We start from the raw sequence: 15,807 nt of genomic DNA, 5'->3' as shown, positions 1-15,807 counted from the left end.
TCTGGCCGCCGGGGAGAGCAGAGCCCTGGCCGGGCTTGCCACCCTCCCCCCGGTGCTCTGGCCGCCGGGGAGAGCTGAGTCCCGGTGGGGCTCTCCGCCCTCCCACTGGCGCAGCCTCTGGCCCCCGGGGAAAGCGGAGCCCCGGTGGGGCTCGCCGCCCTCCCCCCGGCGCTCTGGCCCCCGGGGAGAGCTGAGTCCTGGTGGGGCTCTCCGCCCTCCCACCGGCGCAGCCTCTGGCCCCCGGGGAAAGCGGAGCCCCGGTGGGGGCTCGCCGCCCTCCCCCCGGCGCTCTGGCTGCCGGGGCTCTGCTCTCCCCGGCGGGGCTCGCCGCCCTCCCCTGCGGGGGGGGGAGGGGCGGGAGGCTTTTTTGCCTGGGGCGGCAAAAAAGCCAGAGCCGGCCCTGCTCACCGCACCCCTAGCAGAATTAGGGCTGTGATGACCATGGCACTCAGGACCCCCAGGCCTGGGTCCCGCAGCGGTACCAAGACAGCAGCTGCCCCAAAGAGCTTCCGATCCTTGGCAGGAGAGGATGGGGGCAGTAGGGTGACCAGATGAGAGGAAAAAAATATCGGGACACATGGGGTGCGCCATGAAATATCAGGACAAATTGCATCCCGACTAAACATCAGTCGGGACGCGGGACAAACGCCTATATATCGGGACAGTCCCAAATTTATCGGGACGTCTGGTCACCCTGGGGGGAGGAGGGGACCTGCAAGAAACAACCAGGCCCCGCTGGTTAGCGCAAGAGGCCGAGCGCGCAAGGCAGCAAAGTCTGTCAACGTGCGCTCGGAGGCTCGCTGCTGCAGGCGGTGTAGAGACACCCTTAGACACGTAATTCCCATTGAAATCGACGTCAGGTAGGTGCCTAAATACCTTTGGGGAGCTGGGCCTCACAATCTTTAATATATTTACCCTCACAACACCCCTGTGCAATAGGGAAACGCTATCATCCCCATTTTACAGATGGGAGACTGAGGCACAGAGCAGCTAAGGCCTAAGCACCAGACCATGTTGTGTGCGACCAAAGCTCTCCAGGAAAATAGGTGGTTTTTCTAGCTGCCCGCCCTGCAAACTCAGCCTGAGATCTGAGAGACAGATTAACGCATTGCCAACCATACTGATCCTGGAGCTAGGACGTTGTAGGGATGTGTGCACTGGTTTTAGGGGTGTTGTTTTTTAAGCATAGCAGAGTCTTAAAGATTTGCATACAACCTTGTAAAGGCCTCCACGTTTTCTTCACCCTATGAGAAAAGCAGTTTAAGTACGGCCAACCCCAAGTGTTCCAAAATCATGAGTCACCCCCCGCAAAAAAAGACTATGAGATTGGCTTCAAAATCATGAAACTGAAACCAAAAATAATTAAGTTTGGTTACTTGTTATCTTACTTCTGTGTTTTGAGCCTTTGAGCTACACTCGGATCATGTTTTTGAAGCCCAGACCTTACCCTTTTAAAAATATGAATAGTCACATGAATCTGGGAGCTGGGGCTTTAAGAAAAAAAAAAACAACCAAATACCATGAGAGTCGGGATAAAATTGTGAAAGTGGGCAACACTATAAGTGTCCCTGGAGCCAAATTCTTTTTGGAATTAAATGCTCAGCCCAGTTTTTAGGCGTGATTCTTATTTCTTTCCTCCGCGAAGATAAATGATTTAGAAATATTTCCAACTTTACTCACCAGTGCTGATCACAGTGAGCTGCCTTGTACTTCACCGCGCTCTGCGTTTAGCTTCATCGCGGCTCGGGATTTGGTGAAACTCCTTTCATTCGGGCCAGTCCAGGGGCTTGTCAAACCCAAAGGGCCGGGGAGCGCTGAACTTTGGCAGTTTTCTTTTCCTGTTATTGATCCTGCTCCAGAAGGAGTTTATCTCGGACACCGTCATGTGCCAGTGGCAAAGAATCCTAGAGAGCATCACTTTCTTCCAACACGGAACATGGACCTTTATTAGAATAAGCAACGCAATGCTAACCCTAAAGCTCCTCTGTTTCTGCTTTACTGTAGAGCTCTGCCTAGAAGCTCCCCAAGCCTTAGTGCTGCCTGGCGGATTGCTACAGATTTAAAGAAACAATACCCATAATGTCACCGTTTCGTTAATTCTTTTGACCATGAGCAACGCAGACTAGAATCCGGATCTCTCTCTCTCTCTCTCTCTCTCTCTCTCTCGATGCTGCGTTGGTTCTGCAAGGTGAAGAGGCGTATAAAGCAGGTGCTCAGAGGCTACAGTGGTGAAGACCAAAGTACTGAGGAAGAGAGAAGTAGTAAGCACTCATTTTACTCATGAAAGTGAGCCGATCTGACTCTGAACACACATGGGCAGCAGGTCAAGTGAGAAAGGAGGAGCCGATAGTCACTTGCTTTTAAACTGGGGCCCAACAAGCTCTGTATGGCCTGTCCTCACCAGGGTTCATAACCACATTTGAAAGGGTTGGTGGTGGCTTGCATCCATGCAATGGTTTCAAACACAGCTGAAGTAGCACCTAGCAAGCTGGAGGGTGAGAAGCGCCATTAGTGGTTTACAGCAATTGTTCCCAAGCACCTCCAGGTACTGATTCCACGGGCCTCGGAGCCTGTAGCTGGCCCGTTCCTGCCTTAATAGTTGGGCCCTGATGTGCTACTGCATCTGACTCAGCTGCCCCCACCCTCGGGCTCAGGGGAGCTGAGTCGGCTCCGAATAGCAGTCACGATTTCCCAGCCAGCCGGGTTAGAGAGCGCACAGCAGACCAGGAAGCAGCTGCTGACAATCTACAGAAACCTTCACACCATTTTACAGACTACAACCTATGGCACCTTGCCTCAGGAGAGCTGCTCCGTGTAACCGACATCAGGATCTGAATGCTGCCATCTCTAGGGTGGAGGGCAGCAGCTAACTGGTGAAAAATAAGGAGAATATACTTCAGTTAAAGACAGAGCCAAGTCCTGACCCCACAAACAGGGGATGAGGAATCAAGTTGTTAGCCTGGCAAATGAGTACAATCGGGGTCAGCCTTACACACAATCTGAACGCAAGTATCAGAGGGGTAGCCGTGTTAGTCTGAATCTGTAAAAAGCAACAGAGGGTCCTGTGGCACCTTTAAGACTAACAGAAGTATTGGGAGCATAAGCTTTTGTGGGTAAGAACCTCACTTCTTCAGATGCAAGTGTCCCAGGACAGCTCACCTAGGGCCTGTGTCCCTATCATGCTGTGATACCAGCGTGGGATGGAGAACCTCATCTCCAGCCACACAGGGGAGCAATTTGTAGACTGATCCAGCCCTTCCAGCAGCTGGTTCTAGCTTGGGGTCTTGCGAACTGCAAGACTGGCCGTGGGTACCAAAAACTCATGGGCCAATCCAGCTCCCAGTGAGCATTTTGCCCTAGGGTCAGGATGGGGCCATTATTTTGTGTCCAGACATTTTCGCTGTGTTTTGAACAATTTCTGTTTTGCCCGCACGGTCTCTTTAAACCCAAAATTCCCACCTGTGTTGTTTTGTTTTGTTTTTCATTCTCTTGGAGACTGGGCAATTCTCCTTTTCCCTTGGAAGAGAACATAGGGGTGTGCCTGTTATCACATCTCTCCTGCCAATCTCCTTATCAGCAGCTGCTTTCGCAGGAGGAGGGGGGTTGTATATCCGACTCCTGCTGAATGTGCTAGGGTGTTGGAAGCAAAATATGTTTCCAATGTAAACACATTTCCCATAAGGAGAACTGAAAAGGCAGAACTCAAGAGTACCTTGTGGTTAAATCACAGGACTGGGAGTCAGGACTCCTGACTCACTGTGTGACCTTAGGTTAGTCACGTGACCTCTCCGTGCCTCTCTTTGCCCATCTGTAAAATGGGGATACCAGTTATTTACCTCTCAGTGGGTTGTGAGATTTAATTTGTCACTGTTTGTAAAAATGCTTTAAGCTCCTCAGAGAGAGGAAACTAGAGCACGGCAAAGCATTGTACGCTCATTATTACAGTGCACTGCGAGCTTCTTTAGCATCACAGAACACAGCCATCAGGCTGGCAGATGGCCCAGCACAATATAAATACAACCGGACCAAAGTGCTCATCTGCCCTGACGGACGTGTAATTCAATGCTGAATTCAATCCAGTGGCAGTGCGGGATGTGAAATCTTCTGCCTTTGCTAACTTTGGAAGTGCCTGCAAGTCACTGCAACCCAATGGGTGATTGGTGCCCCTTGTGCTGTGCACTGGAGGGGCTGAATCCAATCTCTAGCAGACAGGAGTCTCTGCATCACAGAAGCCACCAATGCCCCTGGCCCCGTTGATGGCAATTTGGGCTCAGAGGCCAAGCACTGAATGAACCCTGCAGACTGACCTCTCTTTACACCTCTAGAAATGGTCGCACCAGAATGGGCAGCACTGTCACTGCCACCCTACCTGGTCTGTGGATAAACAGGAGACGCTGGTCCCCAGCACTGTCAAACTGGCACAAAATGACTAAATATATTTCCAAATTCACTGAATTCAGCTGACAGGTTAAACCCTTGCCCAAGACTTACAGGGTCCGTCTACACTTGCAGCTGGGAATGGGCTTCCCAGTGTGGGTCAACAGGCTCGCACTGTGCTCAAAACATCAGCTTGGGCTAGCCACCCAAGTCCAAACCCACCCAAGCCCCTGAGAGAAGGCTAGCCTGGGACGCTGTGGCCATACTGATTTTTTTAGCATGTTCGCTCAAGCAGAGCTAGCGTGTGTCAGTCTGGGGGTGGGGGAGGCTGCAACCCATGCTTCCAGCTGCTGTGTGGACACCCCAAAGATCCATACCATCCACACCTCTTCTTTAGCTGGGTTAAGTAAATACGATTTGTAATCTAGTAATACCTCCCATCCAAGGATCTCAAAGCACTTTGCACATCTCAATGAAGCAGGTAATTATTCCTGTTTTACAGATGAGGAAAATGAAACCCAGCGAGTCTGGCCAGCATTTTCAAGAGCAGTCCCTGCTTTTGTGAACCTGGCTTGCGACACCTGATTTCCAGAATGTCTGAGCGCTCACACCTCCCGTTGAAACCAGTGGCTCAATCCCTCTGCAAAATCCAGCCCGAAGTGCCCACCTGAAAATCAGTGGTCCCTCTGGAAACTTGGCTTTAGCGGAGTTTCCCAAGGTCAGGGACTGACCCCCAGTCATGTGCCTGAACCACAAGACCAACTTTCCTCTTTAAGCAGAGTCTATTTGGGCAGCAAAGAGACTCAGGCTCCATGAGCCGTAGTTTAAGCTGTACTTGAGTTCAGTCATTCGTGAATGAAATTGGTTTGCTGGGTTCTTTCCACACTTCCCCATTTCATAACTTTATGTAAAACTTCGGTGCGGTTGTGTGAGACCCAGCGAGCAGGGGCTAAAACCCAGTCAGGACATACCTCTGTGGGCCTGAGACAAACAGCCTGTTTCCGTCCCGAAGAGGAGACACAGGAGCCCCAGACACAGAGTAACAGCCCTGAAGATTTGTATGCACCGCGAGGTTCCGAGAACCCAGCTCATGGTTAGTCAAAAGAGTCTCACTATTTGCCTAGCAAATAACGACCTGCAGAAGAGCTCTGTGTAGCTCAAAGGCTTGTCTCTCTCAGCACCAGAAGTTGGTCCAATAAAAGATATTACCTCACCCACCTTCTCTCTCGAATATCCTGGGACCCACCCAGCTACACCACCGCTGCATACATATTTACCTAGCAGTCATTCATGCTACAGCTTTACCCTAATGCAAACTCTCTCCTGCTTCCCACCCAGGCTCGTTAAAAAAGGGAATGATTGAGGGTGGTTGGGAATTTTTTTCAGGTAAATCAGGAGGGGATTGAGTGGAAAGGCAAGGTGAGGAAACCCAGCTTGGATGGTCCCCAAATGGGAGTCACTAGAAGTGGCAGAGTCAATCCAAGCAGCTGCTCATGAAGTTCATGCCCTTCCCTGGTGGAAATCTAAAGTAAAGGATGATGCTGTCCTTAAGGAGGGACTTATGAACATGCTGAAGAATTGCTGGGACTTTCCCGTGGTGTGCACCCACCCCCACTCTTTATGTTCCTCCCCAAAGAGCTCTCTGCCCTAAGCTCCCCGCACCTCAATGCAGCTCTCAACGGGCAGATCTGGTGCTCTCCTTACCCTTGTAAATACCGATCCCCCTTGGATGGCTCTCGCCATTGTCAACTTTCTAATCCCAGGAAACCAAACACCCTTGCCCCACCTCCCGCCCCACCCCTTCCCTGTTGCCCCACCCCTTCTCCAAGGCCCTGCCACCCACTCACTCCATCCCTCCTCCCTCCATCACTCACTCTCCCCCACCCTTTCTCACTTTCACTGGGCTGGAGCAGGGGGTTCGGGTGCGAGAGGGGGTGCGGGCTCTGGAATGGGGATGAGGAGTTTGGGGTGCAGGAGGGGGCTCTGGGCTGGAGCCGAGGGGTTCGGTGTGCAGGAGCAGGCTCAGGGCTGGGGCGCGGGAGGAGGTGTGGGCTCCGGGATGGGGCAGAGGGTTGGGGTGCAAGCTGTGGGAGGGAGTTAGAGTGCAGGAGGGGGTTCTGATCTGGGACCGGGGGATGGGGTACAGGAGGGGGTTTGAGGTGCAGAAATGAGTGCAGGCTCTGGGAGGGAGTTTGGATGTGGGAGGGAGCTTGGGGCAGGGAGTTGGAATGCGGCAGGGGTGAGGGGTGCAGGCTCTGGGAGGGTGTTTGGGTGCAGGAGGGAGCTCAGGGCTGGGGCAGGGAGTTGAAATGTGGGAGGGGTGAGGGGTGCAGGCTCTGGGAGGGTGTTTGGGTGCAGGAGGGAGCTCAGGGCTGGGGCAGGGAGTTGAAATGTGGGAGGGGTGAGGGGTGCAGGCTCTGGGAGGGTGTTTGGGTGCAGGAGGGAGCTCAGGGCTGGGGCAGGGAGTTGGGGTGCAGGAGGGGGTGAGGAGTGCAAGCTCCAGCCGGGCAGCACTTACTTCAGTTGGCAGCACAGCAGATCTAAGGCAGGCTCCCGGCATGCCCTGGCTCCACGTGGCTCCCATAAGCAGCTGGCATGTCCGGCCCAGTTCTTAGGTGCAGGGGCGGCCAGGCAGCTCTGTGCCCACAGGCGCTGCCCCTGCAGCTCCCATTGGCCACGGTTACTGGCCAATGGGAGCTGTGGAACCAGAGCTCGGGGCGGGGTTAGCGCACGGAGCTTCCCTGATCGCCCCTGAGGCTAGGGGCCTCAGGGATATGCCAGCTGCTTCCGGGAGCTGCGGAGACCCAGGGCAGGCAGGGAGCCTGCCTTAGCCCCCCTGCATCGCTGATCTTTTTGACCAGGCGTTCCAGTCGAAAACCGGATGCCTGGCAACCCTGGGCTAGGCCCGAGGTTTGAAAAGGAGCTGCAGCACGTAAGACTTTTGCACCAGTTCCCCTGATGAGCAGCAAGAAAACAAACATCGATGGATTTCTGACTGTGCTACAAGACACGCTCCAACATGCATATATTTGCTTTGCCGAGGCTATTGAAACAGGCAGGCACACTCCTTGAGCACACAGAAGACACATTATCCAGAAGGCCCAGCTGGGACCGTGACCTAGCAAGAGCTCACCACGAACTAGTAAATCTAGTTGTAGCAGAAAACCAGATAAAGTGGGTTGCAGTTGAATTGGCATCGTTCTAACAAGCCCGGCACACATTTAACATCTGCGTTCTGGGAAGCTCTGGTGCGGAACAAAGCTAGTCTATGGGCAGACTCTATTAGACCTTGTGTTGGTTGTGGCCCCCTAACGATCTCTTACCCTGTCTTAAATGAAGGGCGTGTTCACATATCAGTTTGAACAAGATTTTGTCTCCACCCACGACAAGGATTCACCCAGTCAGGCGCGGCGCAAGCACTCTAAAGGTGGAGGGCCACAGTTGAAAATCAGTGACCCCTCTGGAAACCTCCTAGAGCCCAAACTGTGGCCCTACCCCCTGTTCCGGCACCCCTGCACCCAGTTCATACCAATATCTTTAAATACGAGGACAGATTCTTGGCCCTCTGCCACTCAGGCACTATAGAAACAAGTTAAAAACCATGTTGGAGCATAGAATCATAGGACTGGAAGGGACCTCGAGAGGTCGTCTAGTCCAGTCCCTGCACTCATGGCAGGACTAAGTATTATCTAGACCATTCCTGACAGGTGTTTGTCTAACCTGCTCTTAAAAATCCCCAAAGATGGAGATTCCACAACCTCCCTAGGCAATTTATTCCAGTGCTTAACCACCCTGACAGTTGGGAAGTTTTTCCTAATGTCCAACCTAAACCGGCCTTGATGCAATTTAAGCCCATTGCTTCTTGTCCTAACCTCAGAGGTAAAGAAGAGCAATTTTTCTCCCTCCTCCTTGTAACAACCTTTTATGTACTTGAAAACTGTTATCATGTCCCCTGTCAGTCTTCTCTTTTCCAGACTAAACAAGCCCAATTTTTTCAATCTTCCATCATGGGTCATGTTTTCTAGACCTTTAATCATTTTTGTTGCTCTTCTCTGGACTTTGACCAATTTGTCCACATCTTTCCTGAAATGTGGTGCCCAGAACTAGACACAATACTCCAGTTGAGGCCTAATCAGTGCGGAGTAGAGCAGAAGAATTACTTCTCGTGTCTTGCTTACAATACTCCTGCTAATACATCCCGGAACCATGTTCACTTTTTTTTTTTTGCAACAGTGTTACACTGTTGACTCATATTTAGCTTGTGATCCACTATGACCCCCAGATCCGTACTGCTTCCTAGGCAGTCATTTCCCATTTTGTATGTGTGCAACAGATTGTTCCTTCCGAAGTGGAATACTGTGCATTTGTCCTGATTGAATTTCATCCTATTTACTTCAGACCATTTCTCCAGTTTGTCCAGATCATTTTGAATTTTAATCCTATCCTCCAAAGCGCTTGCAACCCCTCCCAGCTTGGTATCGGCCCCAAACTTTATAAGTGTACCCTCTATGCCATTATCTAAATCATTGATGAAGATATTGAACAGAACTGATCCCTGCGGGCCCCTACTCGTTATGCCCTTCCAGCATGACTGTGAACCACTGATAACTACTCTCTGGGAATGATTTTCCAACCAGTTATGCACCCACCTTACAGTACCTCTATCTAGGTTGTACTTCCCTAGTTTGTTTATGAGAAGGTCATGAGAGACAGTATCAGAAGCCTTACTAAAGTCAAGATATACCACATCTACCGCTTCCCCCCTATCCACAAGGCTTGGTACCCTGTCAAAGAAAGCTATCAGGTTGGTTTGACACGATTTGTTCTTGACAAATCCATGCTGTCTGTTACTTATCACCTCATTATCTTAAAATGTTTGAAAATTGATTTCTTAATTATTTGCTCCATTATCTTTCCGGATACAGAAGTTAAGCTGACTGGTGTGTAATTCCTCAGGTTGTCCTTATTTCCCTTTTTATAGATGGGCACTAGATTTGCCCTTTTCCGGTCTTCTGGAATGTCTCCCGTCTTCTATGACTTTTCAAAGATAATTGCTAATGGCTCAGATTATCCTCAGTCAGCTCCTTGAATATTCTAGGGTGCATTTAATCAGGCCCTGGTGATTTGAAGACATCTAACTTGTCTAAGTAATTTTTGACTTGTTCTTTCCCTATTTTAGACTCTGATCCTACCTCATTTTCATTGGCATTCACTATGTTAGACGTCCAATCGCCACCAACCTTCTTGGTGAAAACCGAAACAAAGAAGTCATTAAGCACCTCTGCCATTTCCACATTTTCTGTTATCGTCTTTCCCCCTCATTGAGTAATGGGCCTACTCTGTCCTTGGTCTTCCTCTTGCTTCTGATGTATTTGTAGAATGTTTTCTTGTCACCCTTTATGTCCCTAGCTAGTTTGATCTCGTTTTGTGCTTTGGCCTTTCTAATTTTGCCCCTGCATACTTGTGTTATTTGTTTATATTCTTCCTTTGCAATTTGACCAAGTTTCCACTTTTTGTAGGACGTTTTTATGAGTTTTAGATCATTGAAGATCTCTTGGTTAAGCCAGGTGGTCTCTTGCCATACTTCCTATCTTTCCTACACAGTGGGATAGTTTGCTCTTGTGCCCTTAATAATGTCTCTTTGAAAAACTGCCAACTGTCTTCAATTGTTTTTCCCCTTAGACTTGCTTCCCATGGGATTTTACCTACCAACTCCCTGAGTTTGCTAAAGTCGCCTTCTTGAAATCCATTGTCTTTATTGTGCTGTTCTTCCTCCTATCATTCCTGAGAATCATAAACTCGACCATTTCATGATCACTCTCACCCAAGCTGCCTTCCACTTTCAAATTCTCAACCAGTTCCTCCCTATTTGTCAAAATCAAATCTAGAACAGCCTCCCCCCTAGTAGTTTTCTCCGCCTTCTGAAATAAAAAGTTGTCTCAATGCATTCTAAGAACTTGTTGGATAATCTGTGCCCTGCTGTGTTATTTTCCCAGCAGATGTCTGGTTGGTTGAAGTCCCCCATCACCACCAAGTCCTGTGCTTTGGATGATTTTGTTAGTTGTTTAAAAAAAGCCTCATCCATCTCTTCTTCCTGGCTAGGTGGTCTGTAGTAGACCCCTACAATGACATTACCCTTGTTTTTACCCCTTTTATCCTTACTCAGAGACTTTCAACAAGTCTGTCTCTTATTTCCATCTCAACCTCAGTCCAAGTGTATACATTTTTAATATATAAGGCAACACCTCCTCCCTTTTTTCCCCTGCCTGTCCTTCCTGAGCAAGCGATATCCTTCTATACCAATATTCCAGTCATGTGTGTTATCCCACCTAGTCTCTGTGATGCCAACTATGTCATAGTTGTGTTTATTTACTAGCATTTCGACTTCTTCCTGCTTATTCCCCATACTTCTTGCATTAATATACAGACATCTAAGATACTGATTGGATTCACCCCCTCCCCCCCACAAGTTCTGTCTTGTCTCTCCCTTATTTCTGCTATAACAGCCCATGCTCCCCCCAGATTCAGACCCTTCTCCCAGGTCTCCATGTTTTTGACTTAGCTGTGGGCTTTGGTCACCTGCCCCAGTCGAACCTACGTTAAAGCCTTCCTCACAAGGTTAGCCAGTCTGTAGCCAAATATGCTCTTCCCCTTCCTCGATAGGTGGACCCCATCTCTGTTTAGCAGTCCTTCTTCCTGGAACAGCATCCTGTGGTCAAGGAAGCCAAAGCCCTCCTGGCGACACCATCCTCGCAGCCAAGCATTCACCTCCAGGATGGTTCCAGAGGAACGCGTTCTACTCACAAAACCCATAGGACCATTCCAGGACTTCATTGGAGGGCTCTTACCCAAGAACTGACCAGGCCTGAAGCTGCTGAGATCTCACTGCTTGAGAGCCGGGGCTGAAAGGCACTGTAGAAAGGGAGAGTGCACTTATTATTATGACAGATAGCAACTGCCATTCAGAATCTCATTGCTGGGCATCTGAAGAGGGTGTTAACTCTCCTTTGCCATGATGGCTACAAAAAAATTGACAACGATTAGGCAGTGAGATGCAGGGTCGGTTCCAGGCACCAGCTTACCAACCAGGTGCTTGGGGCAGCCACTTCGGAGAGGGGCAGCACCTCCAGCTGTTCGGCGGCAATTCGGCGGACGGTCCCTCACTCCTGCTCGGAGCGAAGGCCCTCCTGCCGAATTGCCGCCGCAGATCGCAATCGCAGCTGTTTTGTTTTGTTTTGTTTGGCTGCTTGGGGCGGCCAAAACCCTGGAGCCGGCCCTGGTGAGATGGCTCAGACCACTGCCTGTCATGCTGACCAATATTGTCTCATTGATTCCTTGTGCTCCCCCCTTCTGTCTGTCTATATCCATCTGTCGTCTCCTACTTTGATTGTAAATTCCTTAGTGCAGGGACTGTCTTTTTGTTCTGTGTTTGTACAGTGCCTAGCACAATGGGGTCCTGGCCCTTGATCAGCGTAATCACGAGTAGAAGTAGAGAAGTTATTTTCCCTCTGCATTTGGCACCAGTGTGATCGCTGCTGGAATAATATGTGCCTTCTAGCGTTTACAATTCAAGAAAGATGTTGATCAATTGGAGAGGGTTCAGAGAAGAGCCAGGAGAATGATTAAAGGATTAGAAAACATGCCTTACAGTGATAGACTCAAGGAGCTCAATCTATTTAGCATAACAAGGAGACGGTTAAGGGGTGACTTGCTCACCGTCTGTAAATACTGTCATGGGGAACAAATATTGGATAATCATAGAATCATAGAATCATAGAATATCAGAGTTGGAAGGGACCTCAAGAGGTCATCTAGTCCAACCCCCTGCTCAAAGCAGGACCAATTCCCAGCTAAATCATCCCATCCAGGGCTTTGTCAAGCCGGGCCTTAAAAACCTCTAAGGAAGGAGACTCCACCACCTCCCTAGGTAACGCATTCCAGTGTTTCACCACCCTCCTAGTGAAATAGTTTTTCCTGATATCCAACCTGGACCTCCCCCACTGCAACTTGAGACCATTGCTCCTTGTTCTGTCATCTGCCACCACTGAGAACAGCCGAGCTCCATCCTCTTTGGAACCCCCCTTCAGGTAGTTGAAGGATGCTATCAAATCCCCCTTCATTCTTCTCTTCTGGAGACTAAACAATCCCAGTTCCCTCAGCCTCTCCTCATAAGTCATGTGCTCCAGACCCCTAATCATTTTTGTTGCCCTCCGCTGGACTCTTTCCAATTTTTCCACATCTTTCTTGTAGTGTGGAGCCCAAAACTGGACACAGTATTCCAGATGAGGCCTCACCAATGTCGAATAAAGGGGAAAGATCACGTTCCTTGATCTGCTGACAATGCCCCTACTTATACAGCCCAAAATGCCGTTAGCCTTCTTGGCAACAAGAGCACACTGTTGACTCATATCCAGCTTCTCGTCCACTGTGACCCCTAGGTCCTTTTCTGCAGAATAGCTACCTAGCCATTCCGTCCCTAGTCTGTAGCAGTGCATGGGATTCTTCCGTCCTAAGTGCAGGACTCTGCACTTGTCCTTGTTGAACCTCATCAGGTTTTTTTCGGCCCAATCCTCTAATTTGTCTAGGTCCCTCTGTATCCGATCCCTACCCTCTAGTTTATCTACCACGCCTCCTAGTTTAGTGTCATCTGCAAACTTGCTGAGAGTGCAGTCCACACCATCCTCCAGATCATTAATAAAGATATTAAACAAAACTGGCCCCAGCTGGGCATATGGCAGAGATTCCTTGGTGAATATAGCTGAACATAAGACATTGATTCCAGATCATAGCTAGGCATGAATTTCTCATGGAATTCTCGTGAACTGTCATTAGGATGCATCGCTAGCCAATTGGCAGAGATCCCTTCGTGACAATTGCTAAACGTCATTAGCATGCACTGCTGGTAATTTGGCAGAGATCCGTTCGTGACAATTGCTAAATATGAAATATTCATTCCAGATCACACCTAAGCACGAATATCTCCAGGAATTACCCACCAAATGCCATTCGGATGACCTGTTCTGCATTTCCCCGTGTTTCGTTTTTGACAGCGCCTAAAGAGGAGAAACTGAATCCAGATAACTGCTAGGGATGAATTTCTCCTGGGATCGTCCCCCAAATGCCATTCGTATGCACTGGTGGCAATTTGGCACAGATCCATTCGTGTCAATTGCTAAACATGAAACATTCATTCCAGAGCATACCCACGCACGAATAGCTCCAAAAGCCTTTCACAGGCAGTGCTGGCTATTTGTCAGAGACCTTTTCGTTCACTTTGATACATAGGTGCCTTTCACTCCCTATCTCTGTCAGGGATGAATGTCTCCTGGATCATCCTCTAAAGGCAAATCGGATAGAGAGCTGGGCATTTGGCAGAGATCCTTTCATGACAATTGCTAAACATAAAACATTCATTCCAGAGGACACCTAGGAACTGCAGGAAGTATACTCCATATGCCTTTCGAAGGCAGTGCTGTCTATTTGTCAGCGATACCTTCGTTCAAATTGATAAACATGTGCCTTTCACTACCCATCTCTGCTAGGGACGAATGTCTCCTGGATCGTCCTCCAAAGGCAAATCGGAAAGAGAGCTGGGCATTTGGGAGAGATCCTTTCGTGACAATTGCTAAACATGAAACATTCATTCCATTTCTTAGCTAGTGACGAATTTCCCATGGAATAATGCTGCAAATGCTATTACAGAGTACTGCTGGGCATATAGAAGAGATTCCTTGGTGAATATAGCTAAACATAAGACATTGATTCCAGATCATAGCTAGGCATGTGTTTCTCGTGGAATTCTCCTGCAACTGTCATCAGCATGCATTGCTAACCATTTGGCAGACAACGGTTCGTCACAATAGCTAAATATGAACCATTCATTCCAGAGGACACCTAGGCACGAATATTTCCAGGAAGTATCCTCCATATGCCTTTCGAAGGCAGTGCTGGCTATTTGTCAGCGATACCTTCGTTCAAATTGATAAACTTGTGCCTTTCACTCCTCATCTCTGCTAGGGACGAATGTCTCCTGGAATCGTCCTCCGAATGCAAATCGGATAGAGGGCTGGGTATTTGGCAGAGATCCCTTCGGGACAATTGCTAAACGTGAGCCGTTCATTCCAGATTACACATAGGCACGACTTTCTCCAGGAATTAGCCTCCAAATGCCATTCGGATGACCTGCTGGGCTTTTCTCCGAGTTTCTTTTGTGACAGCGTCTAAAGATGAGAAACTGAATCCAGATAACTGCTAGGGATGAATTTCTCCTCGGATCGTCCTCAAGTTCCATTCGGATGCATTGGTGGCAATTTGGTGGAGATCCGTTCGTGACAATTCCTAAACATGAGATATTCATTACAGGTCATAGCTAACAACGACTTCTTCATTGTATCCTCCTCCTAATGTCATTAGGTGGCACTGCTGGTAATTTGGCAGAGATCCGTTCGTGTCAATTGCTAAACATGAATCATTCATTCCAGAGCATACCACGCACTAATAGCTCCAAAAGCCTTTCACAGGCAGTGCTGGCTATTTGTCAGAGACCCTTTCGTTCACTTTGATACATAGGTGCCTTTCACTCCCTATCTCTGTCAGGGATGAATGTCTCCTGGATCATCCTCCAAAGGCAAATCGGATAGAGAGCTGGGCATTTGGCAGAGATCCTTTCGTGACAATTGCTAAACAAGAAACATTCATTCCAGAGGACCCCTAGGCACGAATATCTCCAGGAAGTATCCTCCATATGCCTTTCGAAGGCAGTACTGTCTATTGGTCAGCGATACCTTCGTTCAAATTGATAAACATGTGCCTTTCACTCCCCATCTCTGCTAGGGACGAATGTCTCCTGGATCGTCCTCCAAAGGCAAATCGGAAAGAGAGCTGGGCATTTGGCAGAGATCCTTTCGTGACAATTGCTAAACATGAAACATTCATTCCATTTCTTAGCTAGTGACGAATTTCCCATGGAATAATGCTGCAAATGCTATTACAGAGTACTGCTGGGCATATAGAAGAGATTCCTTGGTGAATATAGCTAAACATAAGACATTGATTCCAGATCATAGCTAGGCATGTGTTTCTCGTGGAATTCTCCTGCAACTGTCATCAGCATGCATTGCTAACCATTTGGCAGACAACGGTTCGTCACAATAGCTAAATATGAACCATTCATTCCAGAGGACACCTAGGCACGAATATTTCCAGGAAGTATCCTCCATATGCCTTTCGAAGGCAGTGCTGGCTATTTGTCAGCGATACCTTCGTTCAAATTGATAAACTTGTGCCTTTCACTCCTCATCTCTGCTAGGGACGAATGTCTCCTGGAATCGTCCTTCGAATGCAAATCGGATAGAGGGCTGGGTATTTGGCAGAGATCCCTTCGGGACAATTGCTAAACGTGAGCCGTTCATTCCAGATTACACCTAGGCA

Source organism: Malaclemys terrapin, chromosome 20 (assembly GCF_027887155.1).
Source record: "Malaclemys terrapin pileata isolate rMalTer1 chromosome 20, rMalTer1.hap1, whole genome shotgun sequence".
NCBI lineage: Eukaryota > Metazoa > Chordata > Testudines > Emydidae > Malaclemys > Malaclemys terrapin.
This window is presented reverse-complemented; position numbering follows the sequence as displayed.